Source organism: Thamnophis sirtalis, unplaced genomic scaffold (genome assembly GCF_051295495.1).
Source record: "Thamnophis sirtalis isolate CommonGarterSnake01/CBP01778 unplaced genomic scaffold, rThaSir2_p1.2 scaffold_9, whole genome shotgun sequence".
Taxonomy (NCBI): Eukaryota; Metazoa; Chordata; class Lepidosauria; order Squamata; family Natricidae; genus Thamnophis; species Thamnophis sirtalis.
In genome coordinates this window covers 54,313,656-54,326,925 of record NW_028261389.1, presented here as the reverse complement: position 1 = coordinate 54,326,925, position 13,270 = coordinate 54,313,656, and the positions used below count along the sequence as shown (strand labels likewise).

The window sequence follows — 13,270 nt, the reverse complement described above, 5'->3', positions numbered from 1 at the left end:
GAATAAGACACGCAGGCAAGATGTCTCGGGATGAGAGCTCAGAACAGAGTCCAAAACTCCCTTTTATTCTTATTACTCTCATTAGCATACAATGTTATCACTTAGGGCCAGACCTGCCTGTGGCCATTACTTTTTTATGTCATTTATCCTGTTTTCCACAGCCCATGCACTTTCATTGTTTCGTGTGCACTATGGCACATCCTGTGGGAGCAGTTCTCTGCAATTATTCCCACAGGCTAGCCCTACAGCTCCCGTCATATCTGCCCCTCCTGGTCGTAACCGAAATGCTCCGACCCTCTCCCCCATCCGTAGACCCTCCCCACTCTCCCATGGCCCCCATTCTTCCCGGCAGGCCACACATAGCATTCGCTCTAGGGTGAGGGGCGGATCCGGGTCCCCATCCACTTCTGCTTCTGCACTCAGTGGAGGGGGCTCCAGGTCACACCCCTAGTCCTATCATGTTCACCCAACAAACATTCTACTTAGGCGCACCCCACAGTAGTCATTAAAAATACAATACAATGATAAAAATAATTAAATTAATTAAATTAAAGGTGGGCATATTCACTCTCACAGTCGTACTATCATACACTCAGCACACTAGTTAAAATGCCATTCTTGAGGCCGCAAAACAAAGGCAGTCCAGCTCCCGCAGGGCTTTGATGGCCAAAATGTAGAGGGTAATGATGTCCAAATGTTCACTCCGAGATGGAGCAGCCGTAGTTCCAAGGCGCTTTTCAGGGAGGTCAGGAGCTGCTGCCGCTGATTCATCCTTTCCAGGGAATACTTCAGGTCTTCCACTGCAGGCTTCGACTCCGGGAAATTGCGGATGATGCTGTAGAGCTCCTTGATGCTCAAGCTGGCATATAGGCAGTAGCAGAAGCTTCAGGGGGCTGCTGGGCAGGGACGCCCTGGCACTCTCTTGCAGGAAGACCCTGCTGAGCCAGCCGATGACCTTCTCAATCCACTCTTGGAACTCGGTGAGGAAAGAGCGCTCGCACTCGCCCTGGCAGCGCCACTCCACGCGCTCCTCGATCATCTTGTGCAGCACGTGGGTCACGGCGTCGGCGCTCACCCGTTCCAGCAGGTTCAGCTCGTAAAGGATGGCGTTGAGCTGCTGGAACTGCTCCACGACCAGCGGACACCAGCAGCATTCCTCCCCGCAGCCGCAGCCCCCACCACCCGCCTCCTCCTCGGCCCCGCTGCCGCGCTGCCGCATGTAGATGCGGAAGCTGCGGCCGTAGAAGTGGCGGGTGGCCTCGTGGAAGTCTGTGGGGGGCGCGAAGAAGAGGACAGTGCGCAGCAGGGCCCCGGCTCTCTCGCGCAGGCCGCCCGGGCAGCAGCGCCCCACCGGCTGTGTCCACTCCTCCAGCAGGCCCAGGCCGCGCAGGTAGGGCTCCAGGCGGCGGTGCAGCAGTCCAAAGGCCTCCAGCAGGCGCCACGAGGCGTTGCAAATGGATGCGGCGTTGCAAATGGAGGTGTAGAGCACCACGTCCTTCTCCGGAAGCCACCGGGTGCATCTCTGCGGCCTGCAGGTGTGCCTCGGGCTCCGGCGGCCTCTGACAGTATTGTGCTGAGAACCTTCACTGTATTAATGCAGCAGGAGCTTCAAAGGCAAAAAGGGTAGGCAGGAAATGTGTAAAACAATAGAAGCAATGCCTGAGATAAGGCACTAAATTGACTCTCCCAAAGTAGTGCTTTTAAAGTGGGTTAGCTGGAATCATACAACATGGGACTCAAACCAAACAAATTACATTATGGCTTAATGCAGTATGTGACTAACAATGTGAACTGAAAACTATATTTTGCTTTAGAAAAAGAACATAATTACATGATTATCTCTATTCAAGATTGTATGATTGATCCATGTAGTGTATGACTTTCCCTAATTTGAGCAAAATATAACAAATTAAGGAGTTAAAATATGTAGTAAATTATTCAAACCGTATTAAACCATACACTGGTTTAATTTTTAATTGAAAGAAACCAATGTAATTTCTTTCAGTTAATAATTGAATTAATTAACCCAAATTAATAGAAGGTGTGGTTGAGGAAGTAAAATCAGATTTATCTGATAATAACAATTTAAGATAAAGTAAGTTTCTGGTGAGCGTCTGTAGAGGCAACAATAGAAAATAACATGTTTTAAAAGGGATCTTTGGGTGTCTCTTTTTAGTAGCTGTTGGGAGGGCATTGAATCTAGACAAGGATAAATCCTTCTTTTTTTTCTTTTTCTTTTTTGTGTAAATGTGTTTTTATTTTCCATTTTCATTTTCGTACAGTCACATATATACTGTGCACAACCGGGGCCATATAACATTATACAATAAACACAGCCATTCCTCTTGTCAACAATACCCCCCAAAATAGAAACCCAATGTACCTCTTCAACCCTCCATACACCCTTTCTTTCGCCCCCCCTCCAACTTTCCATCTTCCCTCCATCATTCCCCTCTGCCCTACTTCCCCTCCCTCTCTACCACTCCTCTCTCCCGGTACACTCCCTCCCTTCCTTCTCACCCTCCCTCCAATCCTCTCTCCCACCCTCTCTACCCCTCTTTCTTCTATCCCTCTACTCCTCCCTTCGGTGTATTTCTACTATCTATTAATATATTCAGCTTGTCCTATTTTTACACTGGAATTAAAGAGCAACAGTATACAAGTGCAATCGCGTTACTTTGAAATCTAACACATACTATATATCCCCCCTCCCCCCTAACACTCCACCTCCCTTCCCCCCCCCCGACTTCCCAGAGCCCGTACACGGTATAGATTTTTAACAAACACAGTCTAAAATATATTAAGACAAAGGAAATAAAAAAAGAAGTCAATAACATCTCTGCATTGAACTCAGCTTCTTCCTGTTGCACTAAATTTGAGCAGTTTAGGTTATTCCTAATCTTAAACTTAAGATAAATCCTTCTAAATTTAGGAATCATCATGTGGCTAAGGAATCCAGTAGTTTGGAGTATGTGTACAGAGTGGCTCAAGAAGATGTTTAAAAATTTATACCAAATTTAGATAGATAGATAGATAGATAGATAGATAGATAGATAGATAGATAGATAGATAGATAGATAGATAGATAAATTTATTTATAGGCCGCCCTTTTCCCTGAAGGGACTCAGGGCGGCTTACAACGTATAGGGAAGGGAGTACACACAATGACATATAAAGACAGTACGTAATTAAAACTAGAAGCAACATTCATTCATCATTCGGGAGGGGACGGATTATAATCTTTAACCCCAGGCCTGACGGGATAGCCAGATCTTGAGGGCTGTGCGGAAGGTCTGTAGGGTGGTGAGGGTACGAATCTCCACGGGGAGATCGTTCCAAAGGGTCGGAGCTACTACTGAAAAGGCTCTCCTCCGCGTAGTTGCCAGTCGACACTGACTGGCGGATGGGACTCGGAGGAGGCCTAATCTGTGTGATCTAATAGGTCGCAAGGAGGTAATTGGCAGGAGGCGGTCTCTCAAGTACCCAGATCCACTACCATGGAGGGCTTTGTAGGTGGTAAGTAGCACCTTGAAGCGCACCCGGAGATCAACAGGTAGCCAGCGCAGCTCGCGGAGGATAGGTGTTATGTGGGCAAACCGAGGTGCACCCACAATCACTCGCGCGGCCGCATTCTGTACTAGCTGAAGTCGCCGGATGCTCTTCAAGGGCAGCCCCATGTAGAGCACGTTGCAGTATTCCAGCCTAGAGGTCACAAGGGCATGAGTGACTGTTGTGAGAGCCTCCTGGTTCAGGTAGGGTCGCAACTGGTGCACCAGGCGAACCTGGGCAAATGCCCCCCTGGTCACAGCCGACAGATGATGATTAAAGGTCAGCTGTGGGTCCAGGAGGACTCCCAAGTTGCAAACCCTGTCTGAGGGGTATAATATTTGGCCCCCCAGCCTGAGTGATGGAACACTAGCCAAATTATTGGGAGGGAAACACAACAGCCACTCGGTCTTTTCCGGGTTGAGTACGAGCTTGTTAGCCCTCATCCAGTCCCTAACGGCTTCAAGACCCCGGTTCATCACGTCCACCGCTTCATTGAGTTGGCACGGGGCGGACAGATACAACTGGGTATCGTCCGCGTATTGGTGGTATCTTATCCCGTGCCTCCGAATGATCTCGCCAGCGGTTTCATGTAGATGTTAAATAGTAGGGGGGACAAGACCGACCCCTGCAGCACCCCATATGTTAGGGGCCTAGGGGTCGATCTCTGCCCCCCAATCAACACCGACTGCGACCTGTCCGAGAGGTAGGAGGAGAACCACTGCAAAACAGTGCCTCCCACCCCCACCTCCCGCAGTCGTCGCAGAAGGATACCATGGTCGATGGTATCGAAAGCCGCCGAGAGGTCAAGGAGAACCAAGATGGAGGCATGGCCTCCATCCCTGGCTCTCCAGAGATCATCGGTCAATGCGACCAAAGCGGTTTCTGTGCTGTAACCCGGTCTGAAGCCGGACTGGAATGGGTCCAGATAGCTGGCTTCCTCCAAGGCCCACTGGAGCTGAAAGGCCACCACCTTCTCAACAACCTTCCCCACAAAGGGGAGGTTGGAGACTGGACGGTAATTGTTAATTGGTAATTTACAAAGTTTTTACACCTCTTTTCTTAATCATTGTTTACAATTTATATCCAATTTCCCTTTTCATCATTATCCAGTCATTTATTTAATGATTTAACTTGCTTTTCCCCCTTTTTTGACATTTAATTTTTTTTACTAAATTTCCTCTTATCAAACTAATACATACATACATACATACATACATACATACATACATACATACACGTTATTATACTGGTTATCAGTAGTGTTTTGGTCAAAATTTCTCCCCTTAAGTCCATCCATTCTTCTCTTTTTCCTTTTTCTATACCAGTGGTTCCCAAACTTTTTCAGTCCACCGCCCCCTTGGTGCTACAAACTGATCTTGAGTGCCCTCCACCCAGTGGTGGAATTCAAATTTTTTTACTACCGGTTCTGTGGGCATAGCTTGGTGGGTGTGGCTGGGGGGAGTCCTGTGACTGGGTGGTTTGCACAATGGAAGGAAGATAGTAACAGTAAAATTCAAACTGTAACAATTAATTGCACATTTATCCAAAATCCAATTTAAAAACCTTTTTAGTTAATGTCCTCAGTATCTGAAAATGGATTTATCACCCAATCTGGAATTTCCCTCAAAAGAAGATCCTGATATCGCTCAGACATATGCAGCATGTCCAAATCATCATCTTATATCCCACCTTTCTCTTCTAGCTCAGAGAAGCTCAGAAATTGGTATAGCTTGCAATGGCCTATATTGCGCTTGAATAGAGTTAACTTTGAAATAAACGTAGAGATGACAGATTTGGCCTTAATAAGAATTGACCACATTTCCTTGCAACTGCAAATTCACTTCATTGAACTTTGCAAATAGTTCTGATAAATAAGGAACGTCATGCCTGATCTCTTTGAGTTCACCACTGAGCAAAGCATTCTTGTCTTCAAAAAACTCCACAACAGTGTCAAAAAGATTGTAAAAGCATCTCACAAAGTTGCCTTTTGATAGCCAACGAACTTCTGTATGAAGCAGCAAACGATCAAAATCTTCATCATTGAAAAGGTATTGAAAAAGTGACTTATGACAATTTTTGACAGTTATGACCATTGTAGCATCCCCATGGTCATAAGATCAAATTTTGGATGCTTGGCAACTGACTCATACTGTATTTATGATGGTTGCAGTGTCCTGAGGTCATATGATCATCTTTTGCAACCTTCTGACAAGGCAAAGTCAATGGAGAAGCCAGATTCACTTAACGTTAGTAACAAGTGCAGTGATTCATTTAACAAGTGGCAAGAAAGATAATAAAATAGGGCAAAATTCACTTAACGAAAGAAATTTTGGGCTCAATTATAGTCATAATCTGAGGACTACCTGTAGTCTGCAGCAGGAGGAAAAAGGCTTTTCAGAGAGCAAAGAGATAGCAGAGTTTGGATTGTAGGCAGGAAGAGAGCAAGTTTGTATCTTCCCTAGCAATTTGTGAAATACAGGTGGTATTTATCTTACAACTGTTAGTTTAGTGACAGTATGAAGTTGCAATGGCACTGAAAGAAATGAGTTATGACTGTTTTTCACACATAACCGTTGCACCATTCCCATGCCCATGTAATGAAAATTCAGATACTTGGCAACTTACTCATATTTAAGATGGTTGCAGTGTTCTGGGGTCATGTTGGTAACTTTTGTGACCTTCTGACAAGGAAAGTCAATAGGAAAGGAGGAAAAATGCCACTTTATAGCTAGTACAACTAATGATTAAAGATATTTCACTCGTTACTGGGAATGAGATCAAGGCAATGACAATTCATTTTGGGGGGAAACACAAGGATGTAGTCCGGACATGATGTTAAACTGCACTGTGAGTTACTTTTGAAAGGTGTGTCAATGCTTCAGAACCACATATCTCAATTTCACAAACTATTCTGAACAAAACATGCCTCCCTCTTTCAACAGATCAGCCAGCCAGCTAATGCTATAAAAATTATTACTAATTTAAAACACATTTTCTGGAGTATTTCCAGCAGTGGGCAAGATTAAGATTGTTTATCAATCCAGATGATTTTAAAAAGAATCCTATTAACAATACTAATGCTATAGAAAAAAAACGTGCATCTGTGAAGTAGCTGCAAAATCACGCCCTGTCCCAGCATTAAAGGATTACAACCCACAATCACTTTTGTACGTTGTTCAATCCTTATTTACATAAGAAAGTAGCTCAAGCGGAGTAGACACTCTTCCCCTTAGAAAACGTTTGATATGTATATGGCATGCCTTATGGGGCCAGGCCTCTATCCTGGTTCTTGACCTCTCAGCGGCCTTCAATACCATCGACCATGGTATCCTTCTGTGGCGGTTGCGGGAGGTGGGAGTGGGAGGCACCGTTCTTCGGTGGTTCTCCTCCTACCTCTCGGATAGGTCGCAGTCGGTGTTGGTGGGAGGGCAGAGATCGACCCCCAGGCGCCTCAATTATGGGGTGCCGCAGGGTTCGGTCCTATCCCCCCTCCTATTTAATATCTACATGAAGCCGCTGGGCGAGATCATACGTTGGCACGGGATAAAATACCATTAATACGCAGATGATACTCAGCTGTATCTGTCCACCCCTTGCCAACTCAGTGAAGCAGTTGAAGTGATGTGTCAGTGCCTGGAGGCTGTCAGGGTCTGGATGGGAATGAACAAGCTTGCACTCAATCCTGACAAGACTGAGTGGCTATTGATGCTCCCTCCCAAAGATTGGCTATGTACTCCATCTCTCAGGCTGGGGGGTGAAATTATATGCCCCTCAGACAAGGTTCGCAATTTGGGAGTCCTCCTGGACCCACAGCTGACTTTAGAACATCATCTGTTGGCTGTGACCAGGGGGGCATTTGCCCAGGTTCGCCTGGTACACCAATTGCGACCCTACCTGGACAGGGAGGGTCTTCGAATAGTCTCTCACGCCCTTGTGACCTCAAGACTGTAACATGCTCTACATGGGGCTGCCCTTGAAGAGTATTCGGAGACTTCAGCTTGTCCAGAATGCAGCCGCGCGAGCGATAGTGGGTGCACCTCGGTACACCCACGTTACACCTATCCTCCGCGAGCTGCACTGGCTGCCTATTGGACTCTGGACTTGCTTCAAGGTGCTAGTCGTTACTTTTAAAGCCCTACATGGTATCGGACCTGGGTACTTGAGAGACCGCCTCCTGCCAATTACCTCCCTACGACTGATCAGATCCCACAGATTAGGCCTCCTCCGAATTCCATCCGCCAGCCAGTGCCGACTGGCAAATCCCTGGGGGAGGGCCTTCTCTGTGGCTGTTCCAGCCCTCTGGAACGATCTCCCTGTGGAGATCCAGACCCTCACCACCCTCCAGGCTTTCCGCAAAGCCACGAAGACCTGGTTGTTCTGGCAGGCCTGGGGCTGAAGAATTCCAGCCCCACTTGAAATGTTGTGACTGTTGTTGTTTTTACATTGTTTGTCTTTTGTCTTATTTGTATCCCCTCCCTCCCTTTTTGGTTGTTAGCATCCCCGAGTCCCTCGGGAGTGGGGCGGTATACAAATTAAATAAACATTCCAAACATTCCAAACAAACATGTTCCCGCCTTTCTGGCTCACATCTTGCTTTCCTTTAGCTGTTTTCACTTCATATCTAGTAAAAGTACTTTATCTCTATTAAAATGGAGTTGAGGTTTTCCTTTCTTGGATAATGAAGGAGGCATGCTTGACACACACTAGTTCACTGTCAATATCCACTGTTATCTTGCCTCTTTGTTCATTTTTTCCCTGGGTTTTTAGGACTCCAGCCTCCACTTTTTCCATTTGTTGAATATCTTCTATTTGCTGAGTATCTTCCATTTTTCCATCAGGTTTTGCCACATTAAAGTTTATATTTTCAATATTTTCCTATCTCTTCTCAATTCTCTCTGTTGTTTCTAATAATTTTTGAATTCCCCACATAATCTGTTGTAGTGTTATGGTTTCTTTTTGAAGTTGTGTCATCCTTGCAATTAATAAACACTGCCACTCTAGTTTAAAAACAAATCTTTGTTTTCACTTCTTTCCAGCTAGCAACAAGCATCCAGAGAGCACCTGCGTAAACAATCCATGCCCTTCTTTATAAACAAGCTGAAGCCTTTGAAGTGCAAGATCAAAATGATCAAAGGAAAAAAAGAAAAAGCAATGTTTCCTGGTCTCATCCTCCATCCTCCAAGTGACAGTGTAACTTCTTTTCCCTCTAAGGTTGCTACCCTCTTTATATACCTTTTAAATCTTCTTTATGTTTCAGGCTTTAGAAGAAATAAAGTTCTTAAATGAAACCAAATAAAAAGAAAAAATCCATCCCAACCAATATTGTATAAGTAAAGGAAAAAATTTAATCCATAGATAAAAAAGAAATAGAAGAAGAAAATCTGAAACTTTCACTTTAAAAAGTAAAAAATATTCACAAAATTTCCATCGATAGAAAAAATAAAATTAAAAAAAGGTAACACACTCTCCAAGAATGCTTAATTCTGCTGCTTATTTCCTTTTCTTTACCAATTTAATTTAACTTCAATCTTTTTTGGGGCAATCTTTTATAAAAAATAAAATTTCCTCACCAGATGGACACACTTTCTCTTTCCGCTTTTCCTTCCGTTGCGGAGCTGTCCCGACTTCAGCAGCTTGAGGCTGTGCTTTTTGTCGCTGGCTAGAAGAGATTCTCTTGGATCAATCAGGGACTTTGAGATGTCCCTGCGATCAGCAAGACATACTCTTCCCTGTCACCGTCTCTTTGTAACGGTTTAGGTCCAGATGGACCGTCCAGCGGCAAAAGTATCGACTGCAATATCGGAGCCCCGAGATCGCACATCGTATCGTCGTAACGTCAACTCCTTTCTCCGGGAATATTTTTATTTTTATTCTGTCATACAGTATATGAATTAGTTTTTTTATATGGTTATAATGAAAAATGTAAAAACATTGATAAAAGGTACAGCTGCTAAATTTTTGTTCCATTAACGTCAATGAATATGTTATTTTACCTCCAATTTCATTTCGGGAGAGAAACTGAGTCATTATGTTAGGTTTGTGAACCGCCCTGCATTTCCTGAGAACCTGTAGTATTTTTCCCCATGCTGTTATTGTGGATCAACTTTCTGAGATGGAAAACAGTATCACAGAGCAGTAGTGATTTACTCATAAAGCTGAGGTTGCTGCTGTGCTCTATAATATGTGTTCTGTAAGTTTTCAGAGATTCCTCTTAAACTACTTAACATGGTTCCCAACAATTGTTAAAATTCATTCACAACTTGAGTGTACTGTATTTTCTTTCTTTCATTCTTACATACACACACACAAACTTAACACAGTGCTTACATGCATACATATACAGGTAGTCCTCAATTTAAAACCATTTGTTTAATGATTGATGTTACAATAGTATTAAAAATGTATGACCGTTTTCCACACTTATGACCATTGCAGGATGTTCACTGGCTTCCAATCAGAAGAGTCAATGGGAGAAATCAGATTCGCTTAATGAATGCATGATTCACTTAACAACTTCAGTGATTCACTGAACATGTGGAGCAGAAAAGGTCATAAAATGAGGCACACCTCATTTAACAACTGTCTTGTTTAGCAGGATAAATTTTGGGCTCAAGTATGGTTGTAGGTCAAGGAACTGTGTATGTTTGTGTGTGTGTAATTGCTATTTGATGATGCCACAAATAGATAAATAGAAAATAAAGAATGGGATGAAGGATTCTCAAAACCATCACCTGGGGAGGCAGAGGAACCCGTAGAAGAGAATTGGACATGGAACTCAAAGTAGAACTGGGCCCCAGCAACTGATGGTACATTGATCAAGCAAGCCATGGAAGCATTGAGGGGAGCCATGAACAACCTGCGAGCATGAGAAGCCCAGGCCCACATGTCCCTTCAGGCTGCTCCAGTGCAGAGAGATCAGGATGGAGCTGTTGTCGAGGGGGGTCAGGAGCCCAAACCCAAGTTCTGGATGCACCCCAATCAGGCACTCCAGCAGCCGCAGCAGTGGTGGGATTCAGCCAATTTGCGCCTCGGTAACTTTCTAAGCAGTTTGGAGAACCAGTTGTTGGAAGAAATCTCCTTTTGGTTTTTTCCACTTTATAGGGCTAATCCTGTCAGGAAGGCAGGAAGGAAACATTCTGGTGTTGTTTCTAGCCTAATCTTTACTGCCCTGCTTACAGAAACTGCCTCTCCGGTTAACCCTTATTACATTGTAACAGTTAAGGTGAAGTGCCCATTGACCTGAGTGACCTTGAGTTGGCCAAGCCCGCCCAGTCACATGGCCATCGAGCCACACCTACCCAGCAGGTCATTAGGGCAGAGAACCGGTTGTTAAATTATTTGAATCCTACCACTGAGCCGCAGCCCCCCTGCCAGAGGGGCCCAGTCAACCCACAAACCCTGGCTTTTTTCATCACCTACCTCTGGATTTACATGCAGCAATATGAGGCTGACATAGCAACTAAAGGGTTAAGGCGAGGGTGGTAATGCTGGCACTAGACAGCGCCACAGCAAAGTGGATGGTCATCCTTCACAATGATGCCCCAAAGCTGTACATCTTTAACCGCTTTATGACAGCACTCTGCTGGAGGTTCTAGGATCCATTAGGCAACTACAAAGCTGAAACCCAAATTAAAGCCATCAGCCAGGGGCGTTAATCTCTGGCCATTTGCACTAAAGAATTCTGTGAGCTGGCTTACCGACTAATCCATCGGCTGCAGAACCTGCTCAAGTGTTCCCAGGATGGGCTAAATGACAATGTCTACAATGCCTGCATTTGAAGCCCCCACCCCCACACTTCATGGCTGGAGAAAGCCGAAATTGACCTGGCCCGCTCTCCCCACTGCTACAGCCAGGGATGGAAGAAGCCTTTCCTGGCAGAGAGGAGAGGTGGCTTAAAAAGTGGGGAAGTGGGGAGAGAATCAAGCCTGCGAAGACACTCCACTGCTGGCTGTTTCAAGGGTGGGAAGGAGGGCCATCAGGCTGTAGATTGCCGTGCACCCCGCATAATCCCAAAGAACACCCCAGTGCCAGCTAAAAAGCTGGGGAAACTCCCCAAGGGTTCATGACATGGTATTAAAGGGAGCAGAGGTCATTGAGTTTCCCTGATGACGATCCTGGAGCTGTTTTGCCAGTTTCAGGTGTTGCTTGGTATAAAGAAACTTTGATAAGCTTTACACGTTTACTCAGCTGAATAAAGATGGGTCTTAGCAAGGGAGAACCCTGAACACATTTTGATACTCATATATTGTGCTACATTGTCCACTTCTCCACCTAGAAGCACTGGCACACTCCATCCACTCCAAGCTGGCACACTTTAGATAAGATAAAGAAGTACAGAAATAGCCGTCCACTACCCTTGGAGATTCTCCAAGGACATTGGGTGTCATCTCAGGGACTTTGGGTGTTCACTGAGTAACTTTCCATGACCTTGAAGGACTGCAGAGGCAATGGTGACATTGGCACATAGGCTCCCTCAAGACTTTCAATGAAAACATTAGATTCCTGGTTAACAGAACTCTGATCAAAGCCCCATGGAACCTGATTATGAGCTTAGTTTAGTTTAGTTTAGTTTTGGTTTATTTGTATGCCGCCCTTCTCCAGGAGGGACTCAGGGCGGCGAACAACTCAAAGGGGAAAGGGAACATAAACAACAGTACACATAATTAAAATACACGAAAATCACATAGCCATACCAGTCGAGAGGGGAGGGGAACTCATCAACCCCAGGCCTGCCGGCACAGCCAGGTTTTGACGGCTTTCTGGAAGACCTGGAGAGAGATGAGGGTCCGGATCTCCGCGGGGAGTTCATTCCAAAGGGCCGGAACTGCTACAGAGAAGGCCCTCCCCCGGGTAGTAGCCAGATGGCATTGGCTGGTGGACGGAATCCGGAGGAGGCCGATCCTGTGTGATCTGACGGGTCTTTGGGAGGTAATTGGCAGCAGGCGGTCTCTCAAGTACCCAGGTCCAATGCCATGAAGGGCTTTATAAGTTACGACTAGCACTTTGAAGCGTATCTGGAGACTGATCGGTAGCCAGTGCAGCTCGCGGAGGATAGGTGTAACGTGAGTGTACCGAGGTGTATCCACAATCGCTCGCGTGGCTGCATTCTGGACGAGTTGAAGTCTCCGAATACTCTTCAAAGGCTGTCCCATGTAGAGCGCATTGCAGTAGTCCAGTCTTGAGGTCATGAGGGCGTGAGTGACTGTTGCGAGTGCCTCCCGGTTCAGGTAGGGGCGCAACTGGTGCACCAGGCGAACCTGGGCAAATGTCCCCCTGGTCACAGCCGACAGGTGATGTTCTAAAGTCAGCTGTGGATCCAGGAGGACTCCCAAGTTGCGCGCCCTGTCTGAGGGGCGTAAATTTTCACCCCCCAGCCTGAGTGATGGAATAATGGCCAAATTCTTGGGAGGAAAACACAACAGCCACTCGGTCTTGTCTGGATTGAGTACAAGCTTGTTAACCCCCATCCAGACACTGACAGCCTCCAGGCACTGGCACATCATGTCAACCGCCTCACTGAGTTGGCACGGGGCGGACAGATACAGCTGAGTATCGTCCGCATATTGATGATATTTGATCCCGTGCCGTCGAATGATCTCACCCAGTGGCTTCATGTAGATATTAAACAGAAGGGGGGATAGGACCGAACCCTGAGGAACCCCATATTTCAGGGGCCTAGGGGTCGACCTCTCTCCCCCAACTAACATCGACTGCGACCTGT

General features: G+C 45.8%; 1 pseudogene; it reads right to left on the bottom strand.

The window, feature by feature from the left end:
- Window positions 1-574: 574 nt before the first annotated feature.
- Window positions 575-11,936, bottom strand: LOC106545392 (anaphase-promoting complex subunit 2-like; annotated as a pseudogene).
- Between the last annotated feature and the right edge of the window lie 1,334 nt (window positions 11,937-13,270).